Below are 15,935 nucleotides of genomic sequence, written 5' to 3' on the forward strand. Positions count from 1 at the left end.
TGATACTGGCCAGGAACTCCAATTCCAAGAGCCATCCCAGAGCCATTAAAGACAAAAGGTGAAAGTAAATCAACCTAACGATTCAACATCTGGGCTCCGAAAGGTGAGAATCAAGTGATCTGACTCATTTAAAACACAATAGAGAATAAAAATGTAATCCAACACTTCCCCCTTTGAGAGTTCTAATAACTCTCACAAAAATACAAATTTATACACTTAAAAGTTAATTATTTTAACTTGTGTAAGTTACAGGCACGTATAACTTATTCTGTGTTGTGTCCTTGATTTACATGAGTGTCATAGTTCTTCTCAAAACCATAACTGTTGACACCTGCGACGCAGGGTGTAAAATGTCATATAAACTACATGATTACACAGAAAACCATGTAGCATAAGAGTGGAATTCTTGAAAGTCCATGGCGCCTGAATAGCTGTGAAGTCTGTTTCCTGTAGCGTCCATTTCCCACGTAGAGTCGCTCTGATGACTCGTCCCTCATGAGGCTTGTTCATGGAAATCTGAGGTGATGCTTTACACCAGGTTTCTGCTTGCGAAGACATCAACACATACGAGTAACACAAGAAAACAAAGAAACAGCAGAACAGCAATATTCATGCATAGACTTCATCCTTCCATAAGTCATTTGATCGTATAGTGGTTTTAAGTCTAACTTTTATCAAAGTACACTTAAAAGTTCATTCTTGTAACTTGAAAAAGTTACAGGCACAAGCATGATCTGTGTTGTTCATCTGTAATTGCATGCTGACACAGAAACATAACATGCAACTAGGGTCCGTGAATTTTCTGCGTTGTGTATTTTTTTCTTTTTCTTTGGTGATAGTTCGTTCAGCAGTGGGTCTGGTTGTCTTCTTGAGGTTGGGGCTTCATACGCAGATGAGACAGTCGTTGCATATGGATCTCGGAAAAGCCATCAAGTTTTATCTGCACACTGTAAGACAGAAGACAGAAAAACAGAGAGCAGTATTTCTTCAAAACACTACGGTTGTAGCAGTTTAAACACTATGGTTCTATCGTTTTCAGAGTCTACTGTTGTCGTTTCATTCTTTCCCTAATTCTTAATTGATTTGACACCTATGGACCAGTGAGGTAAGGATGGACTAAATCGGGAAAGGCCTATGAGGTAGTGTCTTAACCCTGGGTTCACCCCCGAACGCATGTTGCGTTCAGATCCTCCCAGGGCACCCCACTTGTCCGTGTCCTATCCTGTCTCTGTAGAAGGGGGAAACAACTGTACAGTGTGTGAGAAAATTGGCACATTTCCATTCTCCAGTGAAACATCAGTCCTAATAGAACATCATAACAGAGGATGGGTGTCTGACTGCAATATTCGGTGGCATCATTTAAGGCTGTGAGTATTCTGAATGTCCCCCAAACAAAGGCTGAGACAGTCACTTTCCTTTTGTTCTATTAAACAAAAATAAGTCTTTCATCTTTGTTGTGAGTTACTGGGGAAATGAAGCACTCACAGCCTAAATGGTTAACACTGTATCAAGTTGCCCCACGAGTTTAACGAGGAGGGGAGGGGCTGCTTCAGAATATCAAGCAGGCTAAGCAGAAGCTGAGTAACCTTATTTACATCTTTAAAGTTATTTTTGCTTTTCCTACACTCATTTCCAAAATGTCCGTGCTTGCCACAGTAAGAACAACTGGCTTCTCTAGGACATTTGCGTTTCTGTTTCTCTGAATTGACCTTAAAGGATGCTGCTGCAATTTTTACCCTTGCCTTGACATCAGAGTCTCTCTCCCAAGTAGCTAACTTGTCCAAGTTGTTTTGGAGGGTTCTACTGGACCATGTTAGTTCTAAGTAAGGCAACGCCTTTTTATGTTCTGACAGAAGACCCTGAAACCATGCGCGAACTAGGGGACCATTATCACCTAGCACTTTTTCTGGAGTATCTGCAATTCCACTGTACACTGCAGTTACCTGACAGAACCTCTCAGTATATTCACTCACAGTTTCTTCTTTCTCTTGTACACAATTGGTAATTTTCGACCAGTCCACTTTCGGTCCAATAATGTCCTTTAACACTTTCAGAACTTCCTCTCTCAATTCATCTTTACTGGCTTGTTGCAGTTCAGAATTGTTTACAGCACTTTCAAAATCATTGAATTCTGACTCAGTCAAGATCTGTGATATTAGCTGAGTGACTTCAGCTAGAGTCATATCATAGAGCCGCATCTTTTTGGACAACTCTCTGCTAAACTCAGAAAAATTTCTTTGCACTGATGGCAAACTTTCAGAAATTCTCTCGATATCTTTAGGACCTAAAGATGTTTTGACTGCTTGTGGCTGCAATATGGGGGTTGCAAATGAAACTGTATCAATACCTTTTCCCTGAGGCTTTTGTCTAGCTACGCACACTTCAACTGCATTTACATCTGCATTGACATTGTCCTCTATACTATCAAAAGACTGTAAATCAGGATAGCTTTCATCTGACTGTTGGTCTTCTAAATCACATTTGGTTGAGGCTTTGTTATGGCCCACCTTTGTCTTGAGACAGGACATGTGAGTCTGCAATTGTTTGTTCTGATCGTTTAATGTAGCAATACAACGAGCTTGTTCTTGTGCAATGGATAAGCTAAATTCTCTGTGACAACAGATAATGGCTTTCACATCGTTCTTGCGAATACTTTCTCCTAGTACCTTCTTACAATCTTCAATTGACCACACTTTGTCGGCATCAATGCTAAATTTCTTTGTTAAATTCAATCTGACTTTCTCAGTCACGATGGAGTCCATGTGCTCTAAAAACATTTTGTGAATTTCTGTTACCACAAACAAACACTAAAAAAACTTCTCTCTACTGTCTTGCAAACAGAGGGTACAATCTTATTATCACATGACGCTAAATTTCTCTAGCTTACAGATAGGTCTTCTCTAGCAAGAGCAAACACACAATATTAACATGTAACTGTTAATCTTCCCTGCCAACAACAGAGGGTAAATTTCATCTCTAAAAGCAAACTTTAGAGGCTTATCTTTAGTTAACCAAACTCTACAGCTGTTTGTTAACTACTTCTCTGAACGGCGCAGAGGAAAACAATTTTTGTACTGGTCTGCAAAGGTTCTTTGAATGGAGTGAAACTCACCAAGTCTTTCGTTTGTAGAGAAAGATTCCGTCTGGAACTTAGTCAGGCTTTGTTGAGATCTTTGAGCTTGAAGTTTCAAGATTCAGTTTCCTTTTTCTCCATCCGGGTCACGGCACCATCTGTTGTAAAGTTTTTCTTTCTTCAAAGCAGACCAGGAGACGTTGGGATCACGTTCAAACAGAAGAGTTTCTTTATTTGAGCGCGGCTGCGGTGCTTCCAACATAATCTAACTCTAATACAGTATGCATTGTAGTTATATACATTCCAGGGGGAGGGATTACATAGAGGTGGAGACTCTGAACAAAGCATGCAAATGAAGTAGGAACACACCCTACTCTGAGTTCAATTGAATCAGCATAACTATTCACATGCTGATACTGGCCAGGAACTCCAATTCCAAGAGCCATCCCAGAGCCATTAAAGACAAAAGGTGAAAGTAAATCAACCTAACGATTCAACATCTGGGCTCCGAAAGGTGAGAATCAAGTGATCTGACTCATTTAAAACACAATAGATAATAAAAATGTAATCCAACACATGCCATAGTCAACTTTTATCAGGTAATTTCACAACAACAAAAATGTGGCTAGTAAAAATGCTGTGTGGCTAGTAACTTTGGAAAACCACTAGCCATACTGGCTAGTGAGCAAAAAACTTAATGTCAAGCCCTGCTTACAAGTATTTGAGAATCGGAATATCAGATAGGTGATGACATGGTAAGCAAGTTTGTGAATATTTTGAATAAAAAATGAAAAACTAAATAAAAGCGATACATCTGCCATACAGTGTTATTGTGGCTGCGGTGTGTCACGTGACAAGCATGATGCGTCGCCATGGAAACAATAAGCGGAAACGTTCTAAGATAATGGTCGCATTAAAAAAAACTCACTCTGGGGGGTCAGTTAGAATATTTTAAATGTACGTGGGTTGATAAATATTTTAAATGAAAGGGTTAAATTGCTATCAGCTCGGTTTCAGATATTTTGATCTATAAGATACCACAAGTTTTGATGACGTGCATCAATGTATCAAAACTAGCCTGAGAGTGAGATCTTGAATGGACTAAATGCCTTCATAATCTGCATGGTTGGCGTTTGACTCCGACTGGATGGGAATTGATTTTCAATCGGAAACAGTACTGAAGAATCGTTTGAGACATATGCAGATAATATGTTTAAACTTTTTAAAGGGAGTACTCTGGAATTGAAGTTGTTGTCTGCAACAACGGAGTTCTCTTTGAATTACTAATTAGAAATGCAGGATTGCATGTACAGCAATTGCTCCTGTGTGTTGTCTCTCCAACACAAAATACATTTAAATGTATCAAACATTGAGTCACAGACAAATGCATTGCAAGATAGCTGTGTTAAGTTGTCATGAAAATCCTCAAACTGCAGGAGAATTCAGAAAGCAACACTGTGTCATGCTGAACAGATTCTGGCCATTCAGATTAAATGTGCTGGTCACCGGGCAGAGGCAGACCTCCCCCGTTTCCTGAGAGACCGACAATTAGCCTCTAATGGCACAAACCAATACTCTGCAAATAACAAAAGCTTGACTGCATGTAACACAACTAGCAACGACGACTAGTCGGCTTATGTTATTATGAAAATATTCGTGTATTCGAATGCTCAGGTAAGATGATAAAATTATAACAGCCTTCTGTCTGAACCTTCTTGACTTTCTTCAATTTCATAATTTTCCTTTTTTTCTCGTGCAATGACTCGTTCACTAAGCTGAACAGCCACTAAGAGTTCTCTCTCTCACCGATGGCCCGACACCGATCCAACATGCTGAATCGATCCAAAAAACCCGACAGCGTCCAACTAGAGCCAGCGGTGTGGAACACCGTTGACTTGGTATGTCCTGGCCTTTACTGAGTTAACAACATTAGTCATGCAAGGCCTCCAGCCATTAAGGTCATTTGTTAGTGGGCTAGCAGCCCAATAGCAAATAGCTAATTAGTTTAACATCTAAAATCATCGATCCTGTTTGCAGTTTCAAATTTGTAATTGTTTTCATATAGAACACAATATAGTTGTCTGTTTTACTACATGTAAACATACACCAATTGAGTTTATTTCTTTAAAAAAAAAAAAACGTAGTCTAGAGGTTGTAGATGCAACATGCAAACTAGACCATGGGCCAGATTTACTAACAGCTTGTGCCAACGCAAACCCTCTTTTTGTTGTTAAAAAACTACTGTCAGGATTTACTAAAGACAAGCAGTGAAAAATTTGTGCTGAAAAGGCATGGACGGTGTCCATCAAACAACTGTGGTGAGTTGGATCAGTCAACAAACAGTCATGTCATCTCCTGTTATTGTCACTTGCACTTCCTGCCACATGTATAGTATAGCCTTTTCTGTCAGCGGTGAAGGGGATGGATTTTTGGGAAATCCACTGCTGCTTCAATGTATATGTAATGAGTGATTATAATCAAGGTATTAATCAATATTTTTCCCTCTAAACATCACATGAGTTGAATGACTTCTCTAGGCTTATGATATTTTACTTTGTTATAGAAGTTACCAGTGTGATTACTGAAATGTTCTTTTCATGTATTCTATAATGTCTGAATTTGATATCTGAATGCAGTAAAAGTGCTTGCTCATTTAGCTCGGCTTCCAGAAATGAAATATGATACTCATTTTGTGTTTGAGAAAGGTCTTCAACGTGTCAATACATACATCTGCTTTTCTAGGGTACTCTGACAACTATGGTCACAGGGGTCATTGAAGTCTATAGTTTAAGGGACCATTTCACAGTTAAAGCCTTACTTTCCATTTAGACTAAAGTGTCCTCTCCTTGAGAGAAAAAAAAAAACATTATCTTGATGTTTTGAGGTGACTCTCCTGTTTTGAAGAGTTCAGATGCAAAAGCTTCTAAGTGCCATCTGAAATTTTCTTCTAGAATGATCATTTTTATCAAGCTTGTATATTTAAGTTCAGTAATTTCAGTTAAATGGCAATGGAAATTAACTGTTAATTGTCATTTAAGTGAAATTACTGAACTTAAATATACGAGCTTGATAAAAATGATCATTTTAGAAGAAAATTTCAGATGGCACTTAGAGGCTTTTGCATCTGAACTCTTCAGTTAGAGCATGGCCAAATCCAACCTTGGAAAAGCTGTGTCGGTGTGTGTGTGTGTTAATCCTTTTGGTTACAGGTTAATAATAATAATAATAATAATAATAATAATAATTTGTTACATTTATATAGCGCTTTTTCTGGGTCCTCAAAGCGCTTCACATATGGAAGGGGGGAATCTCCTCAACCACCACCAATGCATCCACTTGGATGATGCGACAGCAGCCATATTGCGCCAGAACGCCCACCACACACCAGCTTATTGGTGGAGAGGAGACAGTGATGAAGCCAATCAGTATATGGGGATGATTAGGAGACCATGATGGACAGAGGCCAAGGGGCAAATTTGGCCAGGATGCCGGGGTTACACCCCTACTCTTTTTTGAAGGACATCCTGGGATTTTTAATGACCAGAGAGAGTCAGGACCTCGGTTTAACGTCTCATCCCTGCTTAGCTTCAGTGGGCAACCAGTCTTGGGTTACAGGGTGATATGGCTGATATACTTACAAAGCACTAAATAGTTTAGCTCCTCAGTACTTGAGCAAGCTCTTAACGCACTATAGTCCTTCCAGACACTCACTGCACTATTGCAATCTCAAAATTCTGGCCAGTTGATAAAGAATATCAAAATCAACTGCAGGTGGTAGATCCTTTTCCTATTTAGCACCGAAACTTTGGAATAGTCTACCTAGCATTGTTCGAGAAGCTGACACACTCTGTCAGTTTAACCAGTGTGGTAGATTTTACCCTACACACCTGACTTAAGTTTAAGCAAGTGTCCCTGACACCTGCAAAATTATACTCAGGTGACTTCCCCTCTGACCGCGTTGGTTGACGCCTAAGTGTAGCTTCTCTGACCGCGTTAAAATGCCTAAGAATTATAGTTGCCTGACCGCATCTAACCCCACCTAAGAGTCTCACACTGAGCTGAATGACATCTCATTCCTTTTTTTAACACTATCACTTAGGGATAAGGTCTCTAGTGTTCCACTAACCTGCTGCGCAGCAGCCATACTCCAGATATACTCCTAGACAATGCCTTAGAATATGCTTTAATCACGGCCGGAAGGACCTCAGACAAATTTCAGAGAGAATCCCACCAGCAAAAAGAATACAACCATTTTTATAGAATAGGAGCATGGCAAAGGTTACATGAGACATTACATAATTTTCCTACAATATTATTAGTTCTTCAAATGTATTGTGAGGAATGCTGGGGATTTATCTTTTTGTTTGGCTTTGGTTCCGCCCATCTGAACCTTTCTGCAGCACGTTTTCGTTGTATGGACTGAAGGCAGGGATAATTGATCTCACCTGGAGTGGAGGACATTTAAGAGAGGAGAGGTGAGAGAATGGGGGCTCGACAGTGGTGAATGTGACTGGCTTTCCGCACTTGGGAAAGAAATGGGGATGCTTTGTGTTGCTCGAGACCATTAGGGGTTTGTCTGGCAACGAAGATAGCTAGCTAGATAGATCGTATCTGTGTAGTTAGATAATAGTGGGACTGGGTGTGTAGGAGCGCTGGCCACATGTTCCAGGTGCGGTTTTAAGAGACGTGATTCCCAAAGAGAAGCATGCTGCGCAAAGAGGACTAATTAATGCCAGTGATTAATGATTAATTGCTGTGACTGCGGGGACGGGAATAACGCGAAGAAGAGCGCGTGCTTTCTCTGTGGACAATTCGGCACGGCTGATTCCTTTCCCTAGACCCCGGGATTGGGTCTTGTTTCCTGGAAATGGGGAAGTGTTTTATATTTTAATTCTTTCATGTGTGCATGTGTGAGTGTGTATGTTGTAGTTTTGAGTTTTAAGAAGTTGTATGGACATTATACTTCGTGTACGCTGCATGGACTGGGGACGTGCTGATTTTTCCACTTGATAAACTGATTGCAGTTTGATCACGATTTCTATTGTGCCGTGCGGGGCTGAGGATAATCACTGGAGTGCAGTGTAGTGACGTTTTTGAGTTTCACTTGTGAATCACCGTTTGTCCTAGTGGGAACATACTGAGTAAATGTTTGTTGAACTTCTTTAAATGCTGCTTTACATAATGGGTATATTTTTCTAAATGAATTTGTCAATAAAGTGATATTTTTCCATAAAGTCCTATGTGTGATGTACCCTCTGTCCTCCATAAAATCTGGTTAAACCTCATTAAAGCTGCATTCAGTAACTTCGGGATTTCTTCGCTGTATTCTCGCTTTTTGCTTGCAGGTTTCTCTCTAGAGCTCCCCCCACAGCTTCGGAATAGATATTTGACAACACTGTTGTAACTGTGTACTGGCTATTCTCAGACACCAGAGGCTAGCAGATCAACGACATCAAAGCAGATGGGATATTCTTTAAAACGTCTTCTTCATTCGGGTTCGAACAGCGTGAGGGAGCGCAATAATGACGGCATTTTAGCAGATTTCTTTTGGCCGTAAAGCAATTGTTTACATCGTGAGACCTGATATCACGCGATACTTCCTGACGCGGCGGCCGGCGGCCCGCCACCCCAAAGTTGCAAGTGCGTATTTTCCGCTCACGGGCACCAGGGGAGTGCGAAACGACCACCATTCAACCCGAAATGAGTAATATAACCATTCCAATGACTCCGAAGCTGTTAAGTTAAGGTAAAAAAGTTACTTAGTTCACCTTTAAATAAACTGAAAGGTTTACTACAGTATAATACAGTAAACCCTTCTGTTACTCAAAGTCATGAGTTTATATATTTAGACATCTGTCTAATTTAATTTTTAAAATATTTTAAAATGTTTGCTATGTTTTGAGTGAGACTTGTGTAATCAATCTAATAATCTAACAGTGAATTTAGCTGACGTAGTCAATATAGTGGAATAAAAACAACACCTAGTATTTTTCACCGCAACTTTAAAGGAAGCAAGACAATGTTGTCGAAACGAGTGCTGGATACCTGAGGTAATACTTCTCACCATTTATTCAGAGGGTATAAACGATTGTTTTCCATATCCATTTTCTCACTTCCGAACCCTCGAAGTCCACCAGTCGGCGATGGATGGCTCAGCTGGCTCACACACCTGGTCAGGCTCGCGCGGCTCGGACTCTGTGGCGATGCGATGCTCGGTTGCTCATGTGGGCGCGGGCTCATACATCGCGACGGTCTCCGTTGCGTTACCTGCTGTGGGCCACCGTCCAGGTGGTTCTGGCTGTACACTGGATGGGGAGTGGGGCTGGCCCACTCCACAAAATGTTGCGAAGCCCCCTCGAGGAACCTCCCCGGACAACTGTGCACGTGTGGCAGCGCTGAGTCCGACATGCTGGAATGTGCACAGGCAGTTGTCCGAGAAGGTAGTCTGATGGGCGAGATCCAGAAATGTCTCTAAATGTTCCTCGAGAGAGCATTCTCCCTGCTCAAGGCACAGGAGTTGAACTCCTGGAAAGTCCATGGTGAAAATGGGGTGAAAATGGAACAAAAACACTGAACACGAAAACAAAAAAGAAAATCTTATACACACTCAACTTTGTTTGGTCCTGTCACGGGTGGTTGCAGGCATACAGACGATGACAACGAATAAAGTTCCAACAAAGTTACTAAGGGCCCTTTCACACCTACCTTGTTTGGTCCGGATTTTCGGACTTTTCAGTTTGGTCCGGATTTTCGGACTTTTCAGTTTGGTCCGGATTTTACAGGTGTGCACCTCCCCCGGACCACGGTCCGGACCAAACAGACGAAATTTGGTCCGACGAAAAGAGGTAGTCTCGGTCCGGATCAAACTGAGCAAAGGTTTGGTTCGTTTCTAGTGTGAAAGCATTTTCTGTATGGTCTGGACTTTCAGACCATTTACAGGAAGTTCCGGTGGTTCCCGCGTAGCCTAAACAACTGAAGAAGAATATTTATGTGCAGATCTGTCAGTCCTGCCCACCGCGTTTTGCGCGCACGCGCGCACACGCACACACACACACTTGTCCTGCGTCCTGTCGGCGACGATAAAATGTTCACACAACGAGGACTTTCATTTGGCGAATTTGAACTAGCGTCGAGTATAGTTGGTGCTGCAGGGAGTAATGCCATAATAATAACAGTATAGTGGCAACGATATGCGTCTGTTCATTCATTCTTGTCCAAGTTACCCGCCGACTTGATAACACGTTGACGTCAGACGCACATCAGTTTACAAACCAATCAATGTCAAGATGCAGTCCACAAAGATGATGACGACAGGACGCAAGGACGTAATGTAAAGTTCTTTAGTGCACTCGCATAATTGCAATGTGAAACCAAACCAAAACTAACCAAATGTATACAATGTATCAAAACATGACCTTTCGTTAGGACCTTGGTGCGGACTTTCAGGTGTGAAAACGCCCTGAAAGTAGCCTATACCACAGGACAGGCAGTAGCAACACACACTAGCTATAGACGACACTGGACTCTGAACTGAAACAGAACTGAACATACAGATGGTGATAAAAATGATTTTGTGGTGAAGTTAATACTTCAGAAAAAAAAACCAATGTAATTTATATGAAAAAGTTAGTTCAGGCAAGAATTGAAGTAAATTCTATATTAGTAGGCCTACTCAATTCAAGCACGTAGAAATGAAAGCGTAAATATCAACGTTATAAAACTAAGTAAAATTACTCAACTTTTCTGATACTGGTGTTCCCATCATGCACTAGGCCTTGAATAATTAATGAGGTTGATTTTTCACTGTTTTCCAGCTGTATTTACACTGTTTTATCATTGATTTTGTTGGTAGGATTAGTAACTTGCCATTTTGTGACATTTGGAGTTCATTTTCTACTCAAAATGACACATTCAAACACAAAAACGATCCATCAAATGTTACCGTCATTTTGCATTGTCTACCAAGTATTGAGGTCTCTGCGTTCACACGTCACATAATTTGTAATAAATAGATATGGTCTATTATCTTAATTTTTTAGATGGTTTTAAGTAAAGCATATACTTTAAAAGAGTGGTTTAATTCAATGTTATATTGTTAGAGTGATATTTCTCAGCTTTTTTACTAGCCAAGTTGAAATTACTTGTTTTCTTTGTTACTTTCACTTAACTTAGTTAAGTGGAGTTTACTTAATTCCATTCCATATGTGTGCAAAAACTTGCCAAAGAGAAATTAAGTACATTTTACTTATTGTTTTTTTTCAGTGTGATGGTGACTGATTAGTGCACAGCTGAACATAATTACCACAGAGACCCCAGACATAAAATGTGATTTGTAACATTTATTTATTTTTTTAAACAAATGCAATATCACTCAATTTATTAATGTTTTTACTCTACATTGGTGCAGTATTGGGGGGATTTAAGGTATTTAAATATATATTTTTTAATTTTAATGTACAATTCTCTTTAAAAATATCTGCATTTCTCATTTCCATTCATGGAGATAACACAGACAATGTGCCATGGTTTGTAGAGCATTGTGCTAGTAACTCAAGATCATGGGTTTGATTCTGCATGGACTGATGTATACCTTGAATGCAATGCACATCACTTTGGATAAAAGAGTCTGCCAAATGTATCATTATATTGTAATGGATCAAATAGCAGGTTAAGCATTTTTGTATTAAAACAGATGGTATATGACAGATATAGACAACATTAAAGACATTTGGCGAGGTGTTGTGGGGAAAGTTTCTGTGACTGATGTCTTTTTGTTTTTCTGTAAGATGTGGTATGAACGTAACGTAAAACTGACAGTCTCACTTGCGTGGTTTGATCTTAAAAACCACTGAAACCTGTTTTTTTTCCCTCTCCGGTTGTGATGGCTTGTTCTTTTCATGTACAGCTTCCTGAAAATCCGGTGTCAAAGAGGCATTGCGCATTATTAAGACAACACTTTCTTAAGAAGAGGTTTTTAAACACCCACTCAGCACAAAAACAGTAGCCTACAGTGCACTTTTGAAATGAAAATAAAATAAATTGTATGGAGATTTGTGTTTGTGAAATCTCTACACACTCACATTTTTCCCTGTTTTATCTGTGTATCTTTCTGTAAACACCGCAACTCGTATCAGATTTCAGATACAAAAAAATATTCACTATCACCACAGACTTTTTTTTTTTCTATCTCGATAGTTGTTGAACCACAGGTTGTTTATACCGCTCTTTCTGTGGTTTGTACAACTCAGAATCCAGAACTGATTCACGTGTTTGCAGCACATGTCAAGTGAACAAATTCTACGGTGAAATATGTAGGTTGTTCGTATGACAAGTGATTGCTGAAATGTTTCACAAAGCTGACAAATGCCTTGTAATGAGCCTGTTTGCGCTAATATTTGTCTGGAATTTGATTCATTTTAGTGAAATTTGGTGGGTACGTATATATTACGTAAGGTTCTGTGCTCTATTGCATAATATTTTCCTCTATTTGTGGTCTTCCTGCAAAGGAACACCTTCATTACGCCTTGATACATGTTGCATGTTGATTTAACAAATGGCACCTTAGCCTTTTAAATCATGAGGTTGTGTGTTTTTTTAAATATAATATTCAACATTTTTCTTAATCAAAAACTTATTAGGCTACTAACTAAACTTCTTATTAAGTCTCTCTTGTATTATTTTTAAAGCCTGGTTTCTCTAAAACTGTTTAGAATCTTAAGTTCACAATAGTAAACAATAAGTATCAAAAGTTATGAACAGAGTTGTAATCCATTCCATTGTTGGGAATCTTAATGAATTTAAGTCTGTTTTCTTTTTCAGCAGTTTGAGCTGTTTTAATATTTTTAATATTTAATAAAGTTGTAATATTTAATAATAGTTTATGTACAATTTTAATTCATTTTACTCAAATTAATTGTATAACTGTATCATTTATCTCTTTTAATTCCTTTTATAACTGCTTTTATTTTGTGTCTATTTTCTATGCAAAGCTCTATGAATTGCTATAGTGTGATTATTAAAATTCCTTTCTATGTAAAGCTTTTGAATAACTGTTTTCATTTTTCTTGCTTTTATTTTTATTCCTCTTTATGTAAAGCACTTTGAATTGCCATAGTGTATGAAATGTGAAATATAAATAAACTTGCCTTGCCTAATAATAACAAGTCTTTAAAAATGCAATATCTAAACCAGCAACAGTAATCAGAACTTTCTAAAATCTTAATCTCAACCATAAAAAAAAATCTGTCACATTTTGTTGTGCTGACTATTTTGTGGCCAAAAAGATTCATTTTTGATCATATTTGAACATATTCACAAGCAAATCACAGTATATTTATGTCAAATGTATTTTAAAATAAGCAGCTTCTATTTTTAAACAATTTTAGAAATGTGAGATTTGTTTTGTTCCACAAAGTCAAATTCTTGAAAAACATTTATTTTATTTTATTTTATTTTATTTTATTTTATTTTATTTTATTTTATTTTATTTTATTTTATTTTATTTTATTTTATTTTATTTTATTTTACAGGAATATTCCAGGTTACATAAGTGAAGCTCTTGGTTGTGTCATGATTTCAGGAAATAGTTTGTGAGAGATTCATAGAATTGTTAACAAAAAAAAAAAAAAGTAAAAATTATAAAAAGTGAATACTTATGCACTCGCAAGAGACATATATCATTTTTGCATAATTTAGATACAAACAGTTTTTCTGTGGTGATGGACAGGATGATATGCTGTCAAAGTGTGTGGTTTTCTATTCTATTGAACATGTCGTATTCCTTTCATTTTCATTCTTGATCTTTTTTTAATTCTGTTATGCCATTAAACATGAACAGTTAGACGCGTTTATCCTGCAGAACCAGTCATTTCAAGTGACTCTACAAGACAATTACAAGTTATTTGTCAAGAGCCAACAATATTTGATAGCTAATGCAGAACGGAAATGGAAAAAAAAATGTTGTTGCAATATTTAACAACAATATTGTGTTAGCATCACCTGTATAAACACTTTGTGAAAGCTAATATGCTCTATTTCAGATAATGGTTTGTTGTGTAGATTTAAAATGAGTTAATGCTTTAGTTATCACAAACTATCAATGAACAGTGTTTTTTTTTACAGCATTTGTAATATCTTGCCAGTTCACAATGCATTAACAGATGTAGCTAAAAAATCTATTCATATAACAAGATTAATAAATGCTGTAAATGTATTTTTTACTATTATGTAATGTGTTTTTTTTGTTGTTAACTAATGTTAATATATACAGTCTTAATTGTTAAAAAAGTGGTACTCAGATGATAATCTCCTAATGGTTTATTATGCTGACTCTTTTCCGCTGCAAGAAGCTGCAAAGCGCATCGTTGATTTGGTTTATTTTGGGCATTGCTGGTCAAGTTACAAAGTGCTTTGAATGTAGGTTGTAGTTTCTACCCACATATTTGTACATACACTCTTAACACCTACTTGAGACCCCTAAAACACCATCTCCTTGCGGTCTTGCAATCCGAGGCTGTTTTCTTGTTTTGCATGAGTGTCAATCCCTCCCCCTTCCCTTCACCGAGACAACTGACCTTTACCAGAGCAGCGAGTTACGCATCTTGTTTGCTCACCTCACACTCTGAGTTCCTGTTCTGATGCTGCACCAAATGTCAATTGTTCTAAGTTAGTTTTGAGTAGCCTACTTTCTTAAACTTTGCGTTCTCACTTGAATTATCATAGTACAAACTGTTAACTGCTTACCATACCAAACTGTCAACAAAACCAAGTGGGCTTGTAAGTGCGGCTGAGCTTTTAGAGAATCATTGTTGTTCTTTCTGCTTTTTTTCATGATGCGAACATATAAACAATGACCTCATGTGTGTTATGATGTCATCACACAATCATTTCTTCTATTCCAGATAAATACGCAGTCACCAACTAGAATACGATGAGTGCCCGCCAGGGAAATCTTTTGCCCTCCAATTCACGACTGCATGAATTCTTATTGAAATGACAGAAAGACTTTGGCCAAGCAATGGTAAATGTGACAACACATTAAATGGATTGTTGAACTCTCCGTTTAAACCATTTGATGTACTGGGAAATTAGCTCTGACGAGGACACTGGTAATAGTGTAAAACATCTGCTCAAACTGAACCCTTCCAAGATCCGAAAGTGAATATGTTTTATTTAAGGAGAGTTTTATATCATTTGTCGGTGCATGTGGATTCCTGCATGCATGCATGCATGTGATTGTTTATATGCATGTTTTCTGAGTGAGTGAGTGTGTGTGTGTGTGTGTGTGTGTGTGTGTGTGTGTGTGTGTGTGTGTGTGTGTGTATGTAGTCTGTGGGTATAAAAAGTTTGTATGAAACAGGATGTGGTCCTCATCAAACTTTTGTGCTCAGAGCACCTCTCAGGCGCCGTGTCGAGCCCAGCGTGGGGCCCAGGTGGCTAATATTCTCTCTTATCAAAAGCCAAGAAATTCACATTTTCCTGGCCTCTCCAATAACTTGTAATAATCTTGCTCTAAAAATCAAAGCTCAGACTATCACAAAATTGTGTATACTAAGACACAACAATAAAATATATAAATAATACATTATAAACGATAAGAAAAGAACATCCTTACATCAAAGAAAGATTGAGAGGAAATTATTTCTCTTCGGCCTCTCTGACCTCTTGATTTAGCTTTGTAAACATGTCAGCAAACATTGTGGTTAGTCAAACATCGAGCAGGGAGGAAGAAAATGCAATTGCAGAGCGAGAGAGAGCGAGAGCGAGAGAGAGAGAGAGAGAGAGAGAGAGAGAGAGAGAGGTCGGATGAGTAACAGAAAGGAAGGAGTAGAGTGATAGAGAAAGAGAGATCCTCCTGACAGAT

This window comes from Rutilus rutilus (assembly GCF_951802725.1).
Source record: "Rutilus rutilus genome assembly, chromosome: 1".
Taxonomy (NCBI): domain Eukaryota; kingdom Metazoa; phylum Chordata; class Actinopteri; order Cypriniformes; family Leuciscidae; genus Rutilus; species Rutilus rutilus.